The 21,208-nt window shown below is 42.7% G+C and overlaps 1 protein-coding gene across 7 annotated transcripts in view; it reads left to right on the top strand.

Annotated features, from left to right (window-relative positions):
- The window catches only part of EIF4G3 (eukaryotic translation initiation factor 4 gamma 3), a 3,593,176-nt gene that overhangs the window by 2,985,475 nt on the left and 586,493 nt on the right, over positions 1-21,208 (top strand). The window lies entirely within an intron of this gene.

Here is a 21,208-nt window from a genome sequence, read left to right as displayed (position 1 = left end):
AGAAATAAGTATATTTTGTTCCACTTGAAAGGAAAAGGAGCAGCAAAAGTGACTGACAGTCAAATGCCAGTCTTGGGTTCTGACTTTACCACAATAAAATACGACCAAAGGAAACCACCAACGAACAAAAACCCAAGCAAGGAAAACAAATCCACACTGTTTTATTAAGCGCTTTTCGTCGTTCTTTTTAGAATGACTTCTTCAGACAAATTCCAATAAACAACTTTCAGCATTTATATCCTTCATTTAACAACCAATAAACCAATTATCTAATTAAAAAGTTTTTTAACTATTTAAAAGGGTAAAAGCACATATAAATGACTATATACTATCCTATATATGTATTATGTTTTTTTAAGGAATGTGTAGTATGTAATACATGAATTTTAACACATAGATTTTTAACTAATAGCTAGCAATAAACCTAGCTGAAATCCTAAATTAATCAAACTTTCATTGGGTTCTGACTTTGATAACATGACTAAGTGATGCCACTGTGGGATAATGACATACCTTTTGTAGTCTTCGGATTCGTTCTCTCAGGTACTACTTGCAGATTGCGTGACTTGAGCAAGTCACTGGACTAGAACACATTCTTGGAATGCTCCTATAAAACATCACTTGAATTTGATGTACTGTGACACAATACCCCACACTCGCACATTGTTGACAAACTCAAGAGGTTAGGTACAAACCTGTATGTCACCCAATGGATAGCCAACTGGCTCACAGACAGGACCCAGAAATTTAGAATTGGAGAGTCCACCTCTACAAACAGGCCAGTCACAAGTGGAGTCCCTCAGGGATCAGTACTTGGCCCGCTCCTTTTTGGCATTTACTTCTCAGAAGTCAAGGCTCATGTCAGTGGTTTCTGGCTGACTAAATTTGCAGATGATTGCAAATTAGGAGCTGTCATTGAATCTCACACTGAAAAAGCCACAAGTAAACGAACCAAACCAGTAAGCACCACAAGTTCCAAGGCAGTAATCCAAGCAGAACCATGTAGTTGAGATGAATAAATATCTTTTAATAATCCAAATACAATAAAAAGCTCTTCACAAGCCTCACACAGACAATATTAATGTTGAGCTCGCTTTCACTTCGTAAAATACAAAGCTTCATCAGAACAAGAAAGTCATTGTGTCAGGTGCATTAAATAATCTCATTTTAAATTAAGTAGGTGTTTCTTGGAGACCATTTGTTCCCTCAATACTTCAAATATTCAAAGTTCGTAACCACTTTAAAAATACAGACAACTTTAAAATCAGTCAAATTCATATTACAGAGTTCTTTGAATTTTAATGCCTCTGAATAAATCTGAAATAACCAATTTCATAGTATAATGAATAAATAATACTAAAATGTGTATGGAAATGTTTAAAATAAATACTAATTGATGTTGATATAGTAATCCACCCCCCCCCCCACCCACACACACACACACACACACACACTTTTCTCACACTGATACAAATGTTCTCTAGGAGGAGCTGACACTGACAAACAACTGGTGTCAGAGTCATGGACTAAAACTAAATGCCAAGAAATGCATAATAGTATCCTTTGGGAAGTCATCCATCCGTGGTAACTATCATATTGAAAACACACCCCTTGGAGTTGACCCAGTAATTAGGGACTTAGCGACACACACAGTAATCTAGCCTTTGATCATCACATGTCTACAGTGGTGAGGACATCTTTTTATGTTGCACAACTTATAACCAAAGATATGGCATCCAAGTCCAAGACATTCATTGTTCCAGTGTATTCGGCATTCATCAGACCTGTCATTGATTACAGTGCCCCCTTTGGTATGTACCTAACCAGGCATATCTAACAACTGGAACGTCCACAGAGGTTCCTCTCTAAAGGAATACAGGGCGTAAGTAATATGTCTTATGCAGGCCACTTCAAGCCCCTATCCCTGTATTCTGTCTCTTACAGGCTTTTGAGGGGAACTCTATGCCTGGTATACAGGGCATTGTCAGACTCCTCTCTGATGGACCTCCTGCATGTCCACCAAACAAACAGTACCAGACTTACCCATTCTAAAGACTTAAACCTCTTGCCTGTGATATAAATAGGACCTGTTAGAGAGATAGCTATGTATCCCAGACACTACCCAATCTATGGAACAGGCTCCCCATCCATGTGAAGCAGAGTTCCTCCCTAATCCAATTCAAGTGCAGCTTGGACAATTGGATGGGGAAACGGAAATTCATCCATGGTTTGGCACCCAGGTCTCTGATGCAAACAGGTAACTTACAAATGGTTTGTTTCCCCAGACCCGTGCTTATACTTAAGGGTATCAGAACTTGTCATAGAGTTGGGATGCATGGCTAGGCTTAAAAAGGCCCTTGTGGTCATTAGCCTAGTAAACACCTATGAACCTATAAACTTTGTTCATGTAACTACTTATTCTTGTTTGTTCATCTGCTTCTGTTAGGGGTTGGCACAGCAGATCATGTGTTTGCATTTCTTCCTGTCCTCTGCATCTTGCTGTGTCACACCAACCACCTGCATGTCCTCTCACCATATCCATAAACTTTATCTTGGGCCTTCCTCTTTTCCTGTCTGCTGACAGCTCCATCCTTAGCATCCTTCTCCCAATGCACCCAGCATCCCTCCTGAGCACATGTACAAACCAACACAGTCTTGCTTTCTCTGGCTTTGCCTCCAAACCATCCAACCTGAGCTGACCCTCTAATATACTAATTTCTAATCCTGTGCATCCTTGTCACACCCAATGTAAATCTTAACATCTTTAACTCCGCGACCTCCAGGTCTGACTCCTGTCTTTTCATCAGTGCCACTGTCTGCAACCCATATAACATAGCTGGTCTCACTACCATATTGTACGCCTTCCCTTTCACTCTTAGTGGTACCCGTTTGTCGCAAATTACTTCTAACACTCTTCTCCACCCATTCCACCCTGCCTGCACTCTGCTCTTCACCTCTCTTCCACACTCACCATTAGTCTGAAGTGTTGATCCCAAGTATTTAAACTCATCCACCTTCATCAGCTCTACTTCTTGCATCCTCACCATTCCTCTGCCCTCCCCCTCCATCACACTCGCATATTGTTTCTTAGCCTTGCTGACCTTCATTCCTCTCCTTTCTAGTGCATATCTCCACCTCTCCAGGGTCTCCTCAACCTGTTCCCTACTCTCACTATAGATGACAATGTCATCTGCAAACGTAGTCCATGGGGTCTCCTATCTGATATAGTCTGTCATCCTTTCCATCGCCATTGCAAATGAGAAAGGGCTCAGAGCTGGTAATTGATATAACCCCACTTCCACCATAAACGCATCTGTCACTCCTACCGCAGACTACACCACTATCACACTGCCCTCATACATATCCTGTACCACTCTTGCATACTTCTCTGACATTCGCGACTTCCTCATACAGTACCATGACTCCTCTCTAGGCACCCTGTCATATGCTTTCTTTAGTCCTCAAAGACAAAATGCAGCTCCTTCTGACCTTCTCTATACTTCTTCATCAACACCCTCAGGGCAAACATCGCATCTGTATTGCTCTTTCCTGGCATGAAACTGTACTGCTGCTCACTAATCACCACCTCCCTTCTTAACCTAGCTTCCACTACTCTTTCCCATAACTTCATGCTGTGGCTGATCAATTGTATCCCTCTGTAGTTAATACAGATCTGCACATCACCCTTATTTTTAAAAAATCGGTACCAATACCCTTCTCCACTCCTTGGGTATCCTCTCACTTTCCAAGATTTCACTAAAGAATCTGGCTAAAAACCTCACTGCCATTTCTCCTAAACACCTCTATGGTTCCACAGGTATGTCATCTGGACCAACAGCCTCTCCATTCCTCATCCTCTTCATAGCTGTCCTTACTTCCTCCTTGTTAATCCATTGCACTTGCTAATACACTATCTCCACATCATCCAACCTTCTCTCTCTCATTCTCTTTATTCATCAGTCCCTCAAAGTACTCTTTCCATCTGCTCAACACACCCACTTTGCTTGTAAGTACTCTTCCTTCATTATCCTTTTATCACCCTAATCAGCTGCACATCTTTCTCAGCTTGGTTCCTCTGTCTAGTCAATTGGTACAGGTCCTTTTCTCCCTCCTTAGTGTGCAACCTTTCGTGCAACTTGCCATATGCCTTATCCTTAGCTTTTGCCACTTCTCTCTTTACCATACACCTCATTTACTTATACTCCTGTCTACTTTCTTCATCTCTCTGACAATCCCACTTCTTCTCCGATCTCTTCCTCTGTTTACTCTCCTGTACTTCCTTATTCCACCACCAGGTCTCCTTGTCCTCCTTCCTCTGTTCAGAAGTCACACCAAGCACTTTTCTAGCTGACTCACTCACCACCCTCTGTTGTGGCTGCCCAGCTGTGTGGTAACTCTTCACTGCCACCCAGTGCCTGCCTTAACTCTGCCCTGAATGCCACCTTAGTTATTCTTTTTCAACTTCCACCATTTGATCCTTGGCACTGCCCTCACTTTCCTCCTCCTCCTCTTGATCATAAGTGTCATCCTACATGCACCATCCTGTGCTGCCTGTCTAAGTGTTTCCCTTTCACCACTTTGCAGTCTCCAGTTTCCCTCAGACTGGCCCTTCTGCATAGGATATAATCCCACCTGTGTGCATCTTCCTCCACTCTTGTACGTCACCCTGTGCTCCTCCCTCTTCTTAAAATACGTATTCACCACAGCCATGTCCATCCTTTTCACAAAATCCACTACCATCTGACCTTCTGCATTCCTCTCCTTAACACCACACCTACCCATCACCTCCTCATCCACTCTGTTCCCTTCACCAACATGCCCATTGAAATCCACTCCAGTCAGCACTCTCACCCTGGGTACACTCTCCACCACTTCAACTTTCTCCAAAATTATTCTTTCTCTTACATTGCACACTTAACTTGCAGGGAATATGCACTAACAACATTCATCATCACGCCAACAATTTCCTGCTTCATAAACATCACCCTATCCGACAATTTCATCTTCAAAACACTCTTGACATACTGTTCCTTCAGGATAAACCCTACCTCATTCCTCTTCCCATCCACACCATGGTACAGCAATTTGAACCTGCCTCCAATACACCTGACCTTGCTCCCCTTTCTTCTGGTCTCTTGCACGCACAATATGTCACCCTTCCTTCTCCCTATCATATCAGGGGTCTATATTATCTGATCGAAACACGAAAACCGCGAACACCATTTGGATGACACCAAATGGTTGAAAACGGAAAATGTTATACGTGTAAACGGAATTCGCCGTAGGGAAATTCTTCCCTTCACTTCACTGTAGTGTGATCTTGGAGTTGGAATATTTAAGTAGCCGGAGTATGCAGGAGGGCTTGCCCCCCTGCATAAAACAGTTAGACATTTGGTTTTGTAGTTTTGTTTTTTTTCCGGATTCGATATTTCTAGTTTTTGCTCATTTGGTGTCACTCAACATGTGTTCGCTGTTTTCATCTTTCGTTCTCATAATATAGATCCCATATCAGCTCGCTCTCTCCCTCTACCAGTCATACTGCCAACACTCAAAGTTTCTACCCTCCCTTCCACACTCATAACTTTCCTTCTCCTGCTTCTGAGCATCCCTTTCCCCTCCTCTTCTCCTTTGGCCAACAGTAGCCCAATTTCCACCAGCACCCTGTTGGCTAACAGTACTGGAGGCAGTCATTAACCCAGGCCTTTACTGATAAAGTATGGAAATGTGTTGTTGTCCGCATATTTGATCTGGCAAAATGTTGCACAGCATGCCCTTCCTGACGTAACCCTCCCCATTTATCCAGGCTTGGGACCAGCACAAAGAAATACACTGGCTTGTGCATACCCTAGTGGATGGGTTTGACATTCATGTAACATTGTTCACGTAACATGCTAACAAAATAAGTAACTTCATAGAGTCACTATTCAAATGAAGAAATGTGGACATTTTGAATTCACTTTTATGTAATATCTAAAGTAGCCAGAATTGATTTCAGGGAGGTTTTTATACACAAATCTGGTAGTTTTTACTTTGTTCTAAATTTAGTTGGAATGATGGCTGAGGTTCTAGCATTAGGCAAGCTTGCCACTGGGAAGCCATCAGATTCTCTTCTGAAACCAGTTGTATGTATTTTTACTAGGGACAGCATTTTTTTTTCTTCAGTGGTTTGTAGTTATTCATAATTTTATGTTCATGCCTTCCGTACAGCTTCCACTTTCTTGATGCCAACAGTGACCAAGAAAAAAAGCTTTCCACACTGTAATGCAGTTCTGCTGTCTGTGGTATATCCTGTATCCTGAAGGCAGCAGCAGCAACACTGCTTAAAGTCGAGGATTATGACTGCATCTCCTGTTGTAACCAGCTTGTGTTGGAGGCACGGATGCCAAGGATTATGACTGCATCTCCTGTTGTAACCAGCTTGTGTTGGAGGCACGGATGCCAAGGATTATGACTGCATCTCCTGTTGTAACCAGCTTGTGTTGGAGGCACGGATGCCAAGGATTATGACTGCATCTCCTGTTGTAACCAGCTTGTGTTGGAGGCACGGATGCCAAGGATTATGACTGCATCTCCTGTTGTAACCAGCTTGTGTTGGAGGCACGGATGCCAAGGATTATGACTGCATCTCCTGTTGTAACCAGCTTGTGTTGGAGGCACGGATGCCAAGGATTATGACTGCATCTCCTGTTGTAGCCAGCTTGTGTTGGAGGCACGGATGCCAAGGATTATGACTGCATCTCCTGTTGTAACCAGCTTGTGTTGGAGGCACGGATGCCAAGGATTATGACTGCATCTCCTGTTGTAACCAGCTTGTGTTGGAGGCACGGATGCCAAGAAATGTACCTGGAAGGTGAAGCACAAGAGCTGAACCTTGATTCTTTCTAAAATGCATTAAGAACCAAACGGCAAAAAGAGTCAGAAGCCTTCAGGAACCACATTTTAATATAAATGTTAAGTGCTTTCGTCCTAGTATCCACACTTCATCAGAACTATGGCATTCTGATGATGTCTGGGCAACATTTATATTAGTGTGGTTCCTGAAGGCTGATACACTTGTGTTTGCTGTTTGGCTCCAAGTTTGGAACCTGGAATATATGATCTTGCATGGCATATATTCTACCTCTCCATAAAGGTGGCAAAAACACCAATATCTTAAACTTCTGCCGCATAGCTGTCCTCCCCCCAGTCTGTAAGATCCTGGAAAAATGCATTCATCTCCAACTTATGCACTTCCTAACTCAAAACCATCTTCTCACCCCTGCCAAACATGGATTCCGACCAGGGCACGGTAGTACAGCAGCTCTCCTCTCATTCCTTAACACAGTCATTCATGCCTGAGACTCTGGGAAAGTAGTATTCACAGTGCTTTTGGATCTCTCCAAGGCATTCTATACTATTTCCCACACCCATCTTCTCAGTCATCTTTCTAACCTTAATCTGTCTCAAAACACCCTATCTCGGTTCTCAAACTACTTGTCTAGTAGATCTCTGGCTGAAATAAAGAAAAGGCACCTCTTCTTTTCTCCATACCCCCACAGGTGTACATCAGGGATCCATACTCTGTTCTATGTTGTTCAGTATCTTTGTCAATACCTTTCACTGTCATTCCCAGTACCACAATAATCCAGTATGCAGATGACTAAACATTAGTCTGCTCTGCCACTAACCTCCCCAAACTTCTAGCTAACACCCAGATTGCCTTCTCTACCACAGAGGCTTGGATGCTCCAAAACCACCTTTTTCCAATTTCTAAACCAAAACAGCACTCCTATCGAAGTTGTTCCTTACGCCAAATTCCATGTACTTCAAAGCATAAAGAAAACCCACCAAAAGCTTGGTATGCTTTACAGGAACAATTGCTTCCTCTCACCCCATACTAGACAAACTCTCGCCTCCACTTACCTCCTGCCTTCCCTAATGTGTACAGTGCTTCCTTGTAACGAACCTGTCGATCTCCATCATTCCAAGTTAACTGATGCAACAAAATTTCCAAATTCGCCACTAATGCCAAATACTTATCCATCACTGTGTAGCCTTCCACACACTAAATTGACTAGAACTACTAGACCATCTGGATTACCTCCAGCTGATTACAGTTCATAGACTTTTCTCCAACCCTACTAGATGCCCCGCTCTCTCGAACATCTTTCTTCCCTACCTACCTAATAGAACTCTCAGATCTGAAAATCAAAAGCTAATTAGTGTTCATAAACCAAATTGCTCACTTGGACAACTACTCCTCTCTTTTTTGCTAGCCAAAAATGGAATTCTCTTCTCCCTACTCTAAGGATAATGAAGAACCTAGGAAACTTTAAAACACATCTCCATTCCTACCTTTTTTCTAAATGGAAATGTACCTGTATCCTTCCAACCTAGTCCATCCCTAACTCTCCTGTACCTCCCTTTTATTCCCAAGCTATACTCCACCCATTTTACACTAGTATCCCTTAACATATAGAAATCGATACTGGCTGCCAACAGACTGCATTTCTAAAGTGCAACCATTTCATCACCTTGGAACATTTGGTGTCTTCCACTATGTTGTTGTTGTGAACATGTTTTCAAAATTATTATTACTGTTTGCTACGTGATATTTTGTTTTGATATTCTTTTTACTATTGTAAATATTCTCCTTTCAATGTGTATTAGTATTTTGTAATTGTATTTGTACTTGTATTTTTTTTTGGGGTTATTGTGGAGCTTTTCTCCACAGGTCTCCACTGAAAATGGGCTCTCTGGGCCCAGTGGACTTCCCCGATCATTAAACTGGAAATAAGTAAATAAAATAAATGATAAAAGAAGATAAATATCAGCAATAAGAAAGTCTCAAGTCGAAAAAAGTAAAAACTGTAGTCTCCAAAAAACAAAGTAGACTCAGAAATGGCCAGGCAATCCAGTATGTAGAGTAGAAACTTTCTTTATTCCATAAACAAACACAAGCGCTTTCACAGAGATACTGCTTCATCAGATGCAATTCCAAACTGATTATTTTACCATTTAGATACAAAAAGCTGTTACCAATTATCCAGTCAGTAAAAGTTCATTGTTAAAGAAACAGAACCATTATTTCACATTTTATGCATGCAGAAGCTTCTTAAAAACGCATTCACTATCACAGCAATAAAATACAAAAGCATATATAACAACATATGTATATATATATATATATATATATATATATATATATATATATATATACACATACACACACACACACACACACACACACACACAAAACTATAAACATTCTTTCAAAATCTAAAACTTAGAGTTATATTATCTGAACAACAGTCTTTCTTTTAGCATAGGTTTGAGTGGGACTTTGTCATTTAAACCATCACCACTGTCCCTTCTCAAACAAACTATCCATCTTGTTTCTAACTGTTCAGTATAATTTCTGGTATCTCCACCTCTGATGTTTTCATAATCTCTACCTATTGCTCTAAATTTAAAAACCTGAGAATTATCTGTTTCACTAACATGTTTGGCCAATGCATTAGAAACACTGCCTTTGCTAATATGATAGATATGCTCTTTTATTCTGTCATGAAATGCCCTGTTTTCCCTACGTACAATTTGTTACATTTTATTTATTTATTTTATTACATTTCTTTATTTATGTATTTATTACATTTCTGACAACATGCTAAATAAACTTATATGTATTGAGGGACAAGTGGCCGAAACCGTAAAAGTACAAGTCTTGTGCTGATCTGGATGTATAAATAAATTTGAACTATCTATGTACTCACATGCAGTGTATCTACCACAAGCCTTCGTGATATTAGCACTGTTTTCATTCCTGCTTTTCTTAGGTTAACATAACTGCTGCTTCAGTGATCTCATATTTTTATATAAAAAATTGTGTTTACTGTCCACAATCCCTTTTATTTCATCATCTGCTGTGCCAGTACTTACTAATGATCTCCATATGCATACGTGAGTCATTAAAATAATAAACTGGAACTCTCACCTTACTTCTATAGATCTTATTTTCTCTTACTTGATTTAATTCGCTACCACTAGTAAAATAAGGTCTAGCTTTGCCATTTCACATCCTAGTAACATCTTGAATAGCAATATTAACTTCTTGACTGCGGTGATGGTGCTGCGGTAGCGTTGTCACCTCACAGTAAGAAGTTGTCCTGTTCGATCCTCAGCTAAAGCTTCTTCTGTGTGGAGACATGCGTGAATGGGCGTACCTTCGTTGTAGGTTGTACGTCAGGGCTGGCAATTCGGTACGTAAAAATCTACTGCCAATCATTGGCGGACCAGAGTTCCGCTGTGGCGACCCCTAACTGGGAAAAGTCGAAAGATACAACAACATCAAGATAGCGTCTTCTTTCAAGTTTCACGAAGAGCAGCAGTCTGTTCTAAGAATTGTCCCCTACATTCAATCAGGAAGCTCTGTATACCTGATTTTTAACAACATTTTTAAATACACGACTAGGATGCATACTTTCTCTGATTAATAAGTGGTCACAGTGACATGTTTTTGTGTACAACTTCTTGGTAACGCCACCTAAACTCTCTTTATAAACTTCAACATCAAGGAAATTTGTCTTTTCATTTGAAATTACTTGTGAAAACATCAAGTACGTAGTAGTATTTGATATGTAATCAACAAACTCATTAAATTGCTGCAGTGACCCCCACACACACACACACAAAACAAATCATCAACAAATCTGCGATAAAACAGCACCATGTTTTTAAATCTTCCATTAAGTATATACTTTTCTTCCCATACAGACATCACTGCATTGGTGTAGCTGTTGGCACACGAGGTGCCCATTGCTACGCCATTTCTCTGCCAGTAGATGATTTCATCAAACAAAAATGTTATTGTACAATAAACATTTCAGCAAGGATGTAAACATCTGTAACTTGTCAGTTGTATAATCGGTACAGTTTCTTAAACTCATTGAAGCTGTTAATACCAATTCCATTTGGTATCACCATGAATAGTGATGCAACATCGAAAGTTGCTAAAAAAAATACATTGGTGGTATCCTCGCTTTTAGTCATGTACTGAAGTAAATCATTAAGAAAGTGCTTGGTGTCCCTAAGAATATATTTATTGTTATTCAGTATAGGTCTGAGAAGTTCCTCAGTGTATATAGACATAGGGTCTGTAACCCAGTTACACCCCGACACTATAGGATTTAGTGGGGTGGGGGGTAAAACAGGTTTTTGTGCAGTTTTGGTGAATCTTGGATCATAGGTAACAGGGGGTGTAACACTTTAAAATATTCATACAGCTCTCTATCATTTGATGACTTGACTTAACAGTCCAACATAACTCACCATAAACATTAAAAATCATCCTGTCCGTTTGCTTCTTGTTAAAAGCATAAAAAACTATTATTGCTAAGCATTTATTTAATCTCATTTTCATACCACCATCCATATAAAACAACAGTAGGACCTCCCTTGTCAGCAGGGCAAATTATTATGTTCACATTATTTACCAAACTTTTCAGTGCATAATTTTCATCTTTTGTCAAGTTCCACTTTTTACAAGGCTTTTTGTTTTCACTAACTTTATAAATATCTTCAGGACATAACTTTTCAAAAGCATTGAATAATGGATGCAGTATTGGTGAAAAGGTACTAGGCTTCTTAAAAACATTATTATAATTGCCTGTTCATTTCCTTTAAAACACGTTTTAACATATTTCTAGTAAATGCTTAGGGTGTGATTCTAATCTCTGGATCTGTTGTCAATCTTCACTCAATCCTTGACAGTGGGTTCAGTTCTTTACTTCAGCTCACGCTCTCCAAATTCTTGAGCCAGGCTCTACCCTTAATGCTCCTCACAGAGATTACCCCAGGTCTTGTTGCTTCGGAGACCAGACGTGTTCATTCACTCTGTCGAGGCTTGGCTTAGTTTGTGAGTAATTTCTGATTTTTTTCCACACTTAATTCTAAAGTTTCTTTGTTATAACTCCTTGTATTTCTACCCGCACTTTTCACTTCTTATTGTAGCTGGTTTCTGTCTCCCCTCTACCATTGGTAGACTGTTAAGTACCATTGTTGGTACCCCCTCTCACTTCTGCTAATTACCTTTAAAGGTAGTCTATTATACAATTGCTGGTATTTTTCTTTCTATTAACAAAAAAAAAAAATCTTACTTTCTCCATATTTCTTTCTTGTGTGACTGCTTGAATTCTCTTATGGCGGAACAACAGGAGAAACTTTCTCCTAAAACCCTCTAAGGACACCTACGGATTTAAAAGCAGTAAGAAATGTGAGGGCAAAATGTCCAATTCAGACAGGCATACTCTGAGTCTGTGTGTGTATTGCCTTGGTAAAATACATTTGCAGGAAAACTGTGCGATCTGTCACTGGTTTTCTACCTGTACTTTAACAGAAAGAAAAAATAAATTAATATTAAAAGGACTACTTAAAACTGGATTTGAAGAGGCCATTTCTGAGTCCAGAGAGAAAGCTGGTACTTTATCTTCCTCCTCTTCTCCTGCCTCAAAGAAAAGGCCTTCCTCTGTTCCAAAGTCCTCAGAACCATCAAGGAAAATTCCTAGACCTTCCTTGGTACTGAAGAATTCATCCGCACCGGAGGACTTGTCTACACCAGCTATGGCTACTACCACTAAATTGGCTTTGGAGCTGACAGCTTCTTCTTCTTCTTCGGTACCTACTCATATATTGGTACCAAAGTAGTTGGGGCTGTCTCCACTCCCAAGAACATCCTACTCCCCATCTGTGCATCCATTTAAAGATGCTCCCTTTGTGGAAGTGAGACCTCCGAAATTTCATTCTACTGCATCTGTTTGTTCTACTAATAGCCTCTCAGAGTCGGACATTGAGACTGGTGAATCAGGTACTGGTGGTGAGGGGACTGACCTCTGTTCCGAGCCACACCGGCATTGGAACCATTCACCCTGTGACACCCCCATATCCTCCTCCTCCAACTCTAGCCGAGCCTTTGGAGCCCCTGATCCCCAACTCTCCCTGCCCCGATTGTTTCTGTTCCGGTAGCATCTTTGTCTCCGGTTCTAAGGACCACTTGAGTAGCTCTGAGCTTTCGGCTCCGGAGACCTCCCAGGGTCTAGACTGTCTTCTCACAAGATGTGTTGCCAACTGGCTCACTGACAGAACCCACACTGTAAAATTTGCAGACTCCAAATCTGACTTCAAACCAGTGACAAGTGGAGTACCACAGGGTTCAGTCCTGGGACCTCTCCTGTTTGGTATCTACTTTTCTGAAGTACAGGCTAACACAGAAGGCCTCTGGCCAACGAAGTTCACAGATGACTGCAAACTAGGAGCCATAGTCGAGTCCCCAAATGATGTGGACATCCTACAGAAGGGTCTCAAGCTCAATGCCAAAAAGTGCATTGTCATCCCCTTTGGTAAAAACTCTGTACGCATGAACTACCACATAAACAGCAGTCTACTTAAAGCTGAATGTGTGATAAGAGACCTTGGGACCCAGGTGGACAGTAGTCTCTCCTTTGATAATCACATCGCCACAGTAGTCAGGAAATCCTTCTGTGTGGCACACCTCATCACAAAAGGGTTCTCATCCAGGAAAAGAGGTCATTGTTCCCCTCTACTTGGCACTCATTAGACCCATTATAGAGTACAACGCCCCTTTTGGAATGTCCCTCATAAGACATCTGCAGCAACTGGAAAGGCCACAGAAGTACCTCACAAAGAGGATTACTGGCCTCAAACAGATGCCCTACACTAACCGTCTCAAAAAAACTCCAGCTTTACTCTGTAGCATATCGCCTACTCCAAGGAGATCTCTGCCTAACATATAAAGCTATGTTAAACCCAGAGCTGTTGGACATGCTACACCTTAAGAAATCCCAATCCCCTCCGAGTTTCCCGCTCTAGGGACCTAAACCTTGTCACCACAATAAACAAGACATGCTGGAGGGATAGATTCCTGTCCCAGTGACTTTCTGTAGTCTGGAACAAGCTACCCATCTATGTCAATCAAAGTTCCTCATTAGCACTCTTCAAGAAAAATCTTTATGAGTGGATGGGAAATAGGGAATACACCCCAGGGATCACTTCTGTGGCTCTGCTCAACAGGGGCAGAGGAAATTAACTTTCTTGGGTAGCGTAAGCCAGGGAACCTTAACTAGACTTACTTAGGCCCTTGGGCCAATAGCCTAGTACCTACCTATGAACGTATGGTCGGGTCCGAGATGCATGCTACCTTTTCGGTTCCTTCGGAGCCGTCTTGTCTCTTGGTGCCTCAGCCTTTGCAGCGTCGACTTACTCTTCCATTCCGGAGGTGGCTTCCTCACTGCGGGATGTGACCCTCGTTCCAAAGGAGCCTGTTTCAGTTCTGGGCTTCCACCCATCTACAGGGAGCCTGGCCTTCCAGATTATGGAGAGGGCATTGTCTATTGCAGACTTTGTCTTTGCCATCCCTGTTGGGACATATCTCTGTATCCCCTCAACCTGAGCTACCATCAGTGTCTCCCCCAGGACCAGGAGCACAAAAGTCTCAGGTAACACCTACTTTGGATACTTTCCAGATCATCCCCCGAGGAAGTCCCTGTGAAATGAAAGTGCAAGAGGAAGCACTTAAACTCCCTGGAGGAGGAGATACTGAAGATACTGATTTCAATGAAGGAGAAGGTTCCCCCAGGTCACCCCCTGATGATGATTCCTCCAGGAACATCATTGACATTCTGAACCAGAGGGGTGGCTGGTCCTCCTCCCAACCTTCCACAGAAGAATAAGTATACCTGGAGGCTTTTCGTGCTCAACCCTCCACTTCTTGGATCTCTCCACCCGCTGACTATCTCATTAAATTGATCACTCAGCTGGAGTGGAAGATGCCTGATGCCACAGAGCCAATCCCCAAGAGACCTGATTGAGTTTTATCAGCCCCTAATGAGGAACCACATTGGGCCAAAGGAATTCCCGTTAACACCATGGTGGTAGCGGCAGCCACCAGAAAGGAACTTGCCAAGGAAAGTCCTACTAGCCAATCATCCTAGCAAGGAGTCTAGGACTTTGGATAGATCTGGCAAGTGTGTTTATGCTTCATCAGCCTTTGCTGTAAGGTCCTTGAATTATATGCCTAACTTTACAAGACTACAGAGGGATCTGATTGAAGAGCTTTTGTATACCCTTGGAGTAGTGGCTGAAAGGGGTATGAGATAGTTGCTTCTTAGCTTACTGCCCTAAAAGCAGTTTCTAACTTGTCCATGAGGCTTTTGTTGCCCATGCAGCCGAAGGGACGACTAGGACAGCGGTACAGGCATAGCCATTAGAAGGCATTCCTGGCTGCGCTTGTGTGAATTTCAGGAGCCATTTAAAGCGTCATTCATGAATGCTCCATTTGACGGATCTTTCCTGTTTGGTGCCAAGGTAAAAGACACTCGAGCCAGATGTGAAATGGACGATAAGACCCTTTCTGCCATTGGTATACGTTTTTCCACTCCTCAGAGACTTATAGGAACCAAAGAAGTGGGAGACTGATTTACAAAATCCAAAGGGCCTTTCCAGGATTCACGAGGCAAAGACTTTCCCTGGGGCAGAGGGGGAAGCAATGGAAGACACCTCCCTAGAGTCAGAGATGGAGCGCAGAAGCAGGGATCCAGAGAGAGACCACCTCTTGAGCTTCCTACTAGCACCCCTGATTGGGTGCCCGATTGCCCATCTCTGGAAGCAGTTAGAGGGCGACTTTCTTTGCACCAATATGCTTGGGAAATATTAATGGGGAAATGAGTGTAGGGAATCGTATCCAGAGGTTACCTAATTCCTGTAGCACAACCTCCAAAAACCCAGAAAAAACTCCCAGATGTACCACCCGGTCACAGGGAAGCAGCAGTTCTAGAAATTCAAAAACTGCTAAGCAAAAGAGTCATTCAAAAAGTCCCACCAGACCCACAAGGATCCAGTTTTTACTCAAGATTCTTTAGTGCCCAATAAAACTGGGGACTGAAGACCCATCTTGGATCTCAGCCAATTCAACAAGGCAGTTCCACAAATAAAATTCTGGATGGTCACTGTTCAGTCGATACATCCATTCCTGGAAAAAGACGAGTGGATGTGCTCTATCAACCTCCAAGATGCTTATTACCGCATAAAAATGGAAAAGAGCTCCAGGAGGTTTTTGCGCTTCCGGCTAGGAGCCAGTCATTTCCAATTCAGAGCACTGCCCTTTGGACTCACCACAGCCCCCAGGGTGTTTACCAAATGCATGGCAGTGGTAGTAGCTCATCTGAGACTGCAAGGGTTTTGAGTATTTCCGTATCTCAGGAACTGGCTGCTCACTGCTGCCCCAGCCGTCAGTTAGAACCGGCAAGAGATTACACCATACGTCTCTGTGCATCTCTGGGAATAACCATAAACTTCAAAAAGTCTGCACTTAAACCCACTCAAAAACTGGACTTCATTGGAGCCCACTTAGACACTGCCTTGGGAATTGCATCTCTACCTCCAGAAAGGCTACAGTGCATAAGATCTCAGGTTGGTCAATTGCTACACAATGACAAGGTCCCAGAAAAATTAGTTCTTCAAACCTTAGGCTCCATGGCAGGAGCAATCACTCTAGTCCCCTTGGCGAGATATCACATGCGGATATTGCAATGCGTACTAGTGTCCCAATGGTCTCTCATCTACCAACCAATGTCTGAACTAATTCTGATTACCAAATGTTGCAAGTACAACCTGTTGGAGTGGCTACACTCCAGCCAGTTTCTCGTAAGTCGTCCTTTCATTCTCCCTCAGCTTCAAGCCACAGTGACCACTGATGCCTCCAAGACTGGGAGGGGGGGGCATTATCTGGGAAGGACAGTCCAAGGCACATGGTCCCAATTGGAGGCCAACTTACACATCGATGTACTAAAGATGAGGGCAGTGCTATTAGCGTTGCAAGCATTCCATGATGTCCCCTCTCTAGGGACAGAAGCAATTCAAATGGACAACATGTCAGTAGTCTGGTACATAAACAAGGGGGAACCAAATCTTACCGTTGTGTCGAGAAGCACTCAGAGTTTGGCTATGGGCAATTTTATTTCAACCGCTTTCTTGTAGCAATGCACAATTCGGGGAGTTTCAATGTGGTAACAGACAAATTGAGCAGAACTATCCTCTTGCCTCACAAGTGGTCTTCATTCCAGCAGTGATGAACAACATTTTTCCACCACTGGGGCCAACCTTGCTGCAATCTCTCTGCTTCTCCTATAAATAACACGTGCAGAAGTTGCTTTGCCTTACTCCCTCCTTGGGGGGGGGGGGGTCACCCAGAGACGCTCTTCTCCACGCTTGGCCTCCCAGTCTCCTTTATGCCTACCCCCAATTCCTCTTATTTCACAGTCTCTGAAGAAAAACAAATGGACGGAGAACTCAGTAATCCTCACTGCCCCCCTTCTGGCCTCGACAAGTTTGGTTTCCCTTCCTGTGGCCTCATTTGATTCAGAAACCATGAATTCTGGTCCCAATTCCCGATCTACTGTCTCATCCAGAGGGCATGGTGCATCTGAATCTCCAAAACCTCAAGCTCACTGCATGGCTTCTCCAGTTCCCATGATTGCCAGGCATCCTTCTCTTTCCTCACCTGTCCGACAAATTATTATCGCTTACCACAAATCATGTACAAGGAAATTTTACCAAAGCAAATGGGAAAAGTTTCCTAGGTGGGCCCTAGACAATGGAACAGATCCTTATTCAAGTCCTATCCACAAGATATTAGACTTTTTAGCCTTACTGTACCAGTCTGGTTCCTCTACGTCAATGATTAAAGTGCATCTAGCTGCAATCTCAAACTTCCATACATGATTGGAAGGTGCTCCCCTGATGTCACACAAACTGTGTAAAGCATTCCTAAAAGGTCTTCTAATGCTAAGATCTCCATTCAAAGAACCTCTCCCTCCTTGGGATTTAACTATGGTCCATCAGGCCTTGACTTGGAACCCCTTTGAACCATCAGCAACTTGTGACTTAAAACATCTGTCCTGGAAAACCCTGTTTTTGGTGGCTATCACTTCTGCCGAAGAGTCTCAGAACTTCAGGCCCTGTCGTGTCAACCTCCATATTTAAGTTTTCATAAAGACGGGGTTGCGCTTTGAACCAGTCCTTCCTTTTAGCCCAAGGTTGTATCTGAAACTAATATTAATCAGACTTTACAGCTACCAGGCTTTTTCCCAAATTTTTTGAAGGGAGAATATACTGTCCATTTTCTTGACATGCACAGGCAACTACATTTAGAAAATCAAGCCAACCTTTTGTGGCATTTTCTTCTCTCCATTTAGGTAACCCAGTTTCTAAGGTTACCGTGGCTAAGTGGCTTAGAAAACTGCATCACCTTCATTTATCATTCTAAAGGACTCCAGCTCCCAAAAACAGTTCAAGCCCACTCTAAAAGAGCAGTAGCTACAGCTGCCGTCTTTCATGCCAGAGCTTCTGTAAATGACATTTGTGCAGCAGCCACTTGGTTTTCTCATCATACCTTCATCACTCATTACAAATTAGATCAGGTCTCAAGGGGACAAGCATCCTTTGGCTCTATGATGCTTAGGAATATTCTTCCATGAGACCTCCAGAGGCTACAGTAGCTGGGGGACTCTGTCCCACTGTCAAGGATTGAGTGAAGATCGACAACATCAGATAAAGAAGTTATGTCTTCCATAACGTTCTATCTGTGTTGCTGATCTTCACCAATCCTTGACATCCCCACCCTCCATCCCCCATCCTGAGACTATTAGTAGACTGAATTTAGACATTGGCTAGCTTTCCTTTAAGGACTCATATTTGGCCTCAATTCATCCAGTTATCATGCATTTTGACTTCTCACATCCAACTGCCACTCCTTGGTAAACTCGATCTGAGGTAATCTCTGTGAGGAGCATTATGGGTAGAGCTTGGCTCAAGAGTTTGGAGAGGGCAAGCCAAATTAAATGGCCATCTCAGTTCCGAGGTTCAGAACCAAACCCACTGTCAAGGATTGTTGAAGATCGACAGCACAGATGGAACGTTATGGGAAGACATAACTTCTTTTTATTGGTAGGCTTGTAATAGTCTTCAGAATGATCGACTAATATTACCTCCCACTCAGGGATCATAGATAAACGTACTGTGTTGAGCATAAAACCCCTACATCGTCAGGTGTATAGCAAACTGGTTCACTGACAGGACACATGTTGTATGGATAGGCGAGTCCACTTGCGATAAAAAAAACTATTTGTGGTGTCCCACAGGACTCAGTGTCGTGACCGTTCCTGCTTGGTATATACTTCTCTGAATTGAAGGCCAGTGTTGGGGCCTCTGATTTACCACTTTCACTGATGACTGTAAGCTGGGAGCAATCATCTCATCCCCAAACAATGTTGACAACCTACAGACAGGCCTAAAAATGACAAATGACTGCTGCAAAACTCATGGTCTGAGACTAAATGCTAAAAAATGTGTAATCATACCCTTCGGAAAATCAGATGATATTGCAAATTATTTAATAATAGCACATCCCTAAAAGTAGACCCAGTGGCGAGGAACCTAGAAACACAAATAGTAATCTAGCCTTTGACCACCAGGTAAGTATGGTAGTGAGGAAATCTTTCTGTGTGGCTCAACTTGTAAGTAAAGGCATGGCATCAGGGTCAAATGAAGTCCGTGTCATTGTAACTTGGCCCTTATCATGCCCATAACTGAGTGCATGCTCCCTTCTGCTTGTGCCTAACCAGGGACTTAAACCAGCTGGAGCTGCCCCATAGGTTTCTTACTAAAAAAATATAAAGTGTAAGACACAACGCTAGAAGTCTAAATCTCAAAATGCACTACCTCGAAGTACTTCTTAAAATGGAGAACATCGACATTTGTGCTGTAACCGAGACCTGGTTCAAGGCAGCGAAAAGCACCCCTGCACTACCAGGCTACAACTCATTCCACACCTTTCGGCCCCAGAACTTGGACCAAAGCTCCAAAGGCGGTGGTGTCTCCGTATTCATAAAGGATGCACACACCTCCAGACTGGTAGCCCAACATAACGCTTCTAAGATACTTCAGGTGCAGCTAACATATTGGGTAAGACAGCGAGGTTGTAGCCTGCTATAAGTCCCCAACCATGTCCCAAGATTCACACTCCCCATTCCTAAGCACCCTGGAGAATATTAGGGTCCAGCCTAACACTCGCATACTGGCCAACTTCAACTACCCCTCCATTAACTGGGAAAACTACTCATGTACCAATACACTTGCCCAACGCTTTCTGGAATTCATTAATTCCCGTGCCCTGGACCAACTAGTTCTTACCCCCACTAGAGGCAGCAACATCCTTGACCCGGTCATTACTAACATGGGCGATGATTGCTTCACACCAATAGTCAACTCCTCACTGGTTAGATCCGATCACAAGCTAATCACCTTGGAAATCCACATCCCACCCACCCCCCACTAAAGGTAACCACAATGAAAAACTTCTCCAAAGGTAACTTTGGGCTCCTAAAAACAGAGGTGGCTAACTTCAGGGCACCCATGCAAATGGAGAATAGTTGCAGACTGCCATATCATACACCAATGCACTGTAGAAACACTTGCACAAATGCATGGATCTTGCCATACCCAATAGAACTAAGATGCTCTCCTCAAAAAAAATGGAAGCCAATCTGGTGGTCCCCTGCCGTAAACAAACTCTACAACAGAAGAAAGAAACTGATGCGGAATAAGGTGAAGTCCCAAGACTGGAAAGACTCCCTTATCAGCCTCAGCAAAAGGTTGAGATCCCTCATCAAATCCTCTAAAGCTAGCTATGAAAACAGAATTGCAGCAGATAGTAAAGATAACCACAAGGCCTTCTATAGTTATGTATAGAATCTCCATGGCATTACCCAGATTTGCCCTGCGCTATTGCACAATGGTATCTCCTATACCAAGCCAACAGATATTGCAAATATACTGGCGAACAGATTCATTTCTATCTTTACCCCCCCCCCCACCCCCACCCCCACAGGACCAATCACAATACCAGTAGATTGCAAGGCATCCAGTATTACTGCTGCACAGGTTAAAACAGCACTGTTCAAGGCCAAGAATACAGCTTCTATGGGACCTGACAGTATCCCTGGCTGTGTTCTACATGAACTACAGAGTGAACTGGCACCTCACCTGTGTGCCCTGTTCAGTCACAGCCTCACCTCAGGCTTTATCCCCACCGAATGGCGCACTGCTACAGTCATCCCTCTCCACAAAGGAGGAGCAACTACAGACCCCAGGAACTATC

The sequence above is a fragment of the Protopterus annectens genome, chromosome 2.part1 (genome assembly GCF_019279795.1).
Source record: "Protopterus annectens isolate FY-2018-M chromosome 2.part1, PAN1.0, whole genome shotgun sequence".
In the NCBI taxonomy this organism is placed as follows: Eukaryota; Metazoa; Chordata; order Ceratodontiformes; family Protopteridae; genus Protopterus; species Protopterus annectens.
Note: the sequence above shows the minus strand (reverse complement) of the source record. Positions and strands in the feature narration are given on the sequence as shown.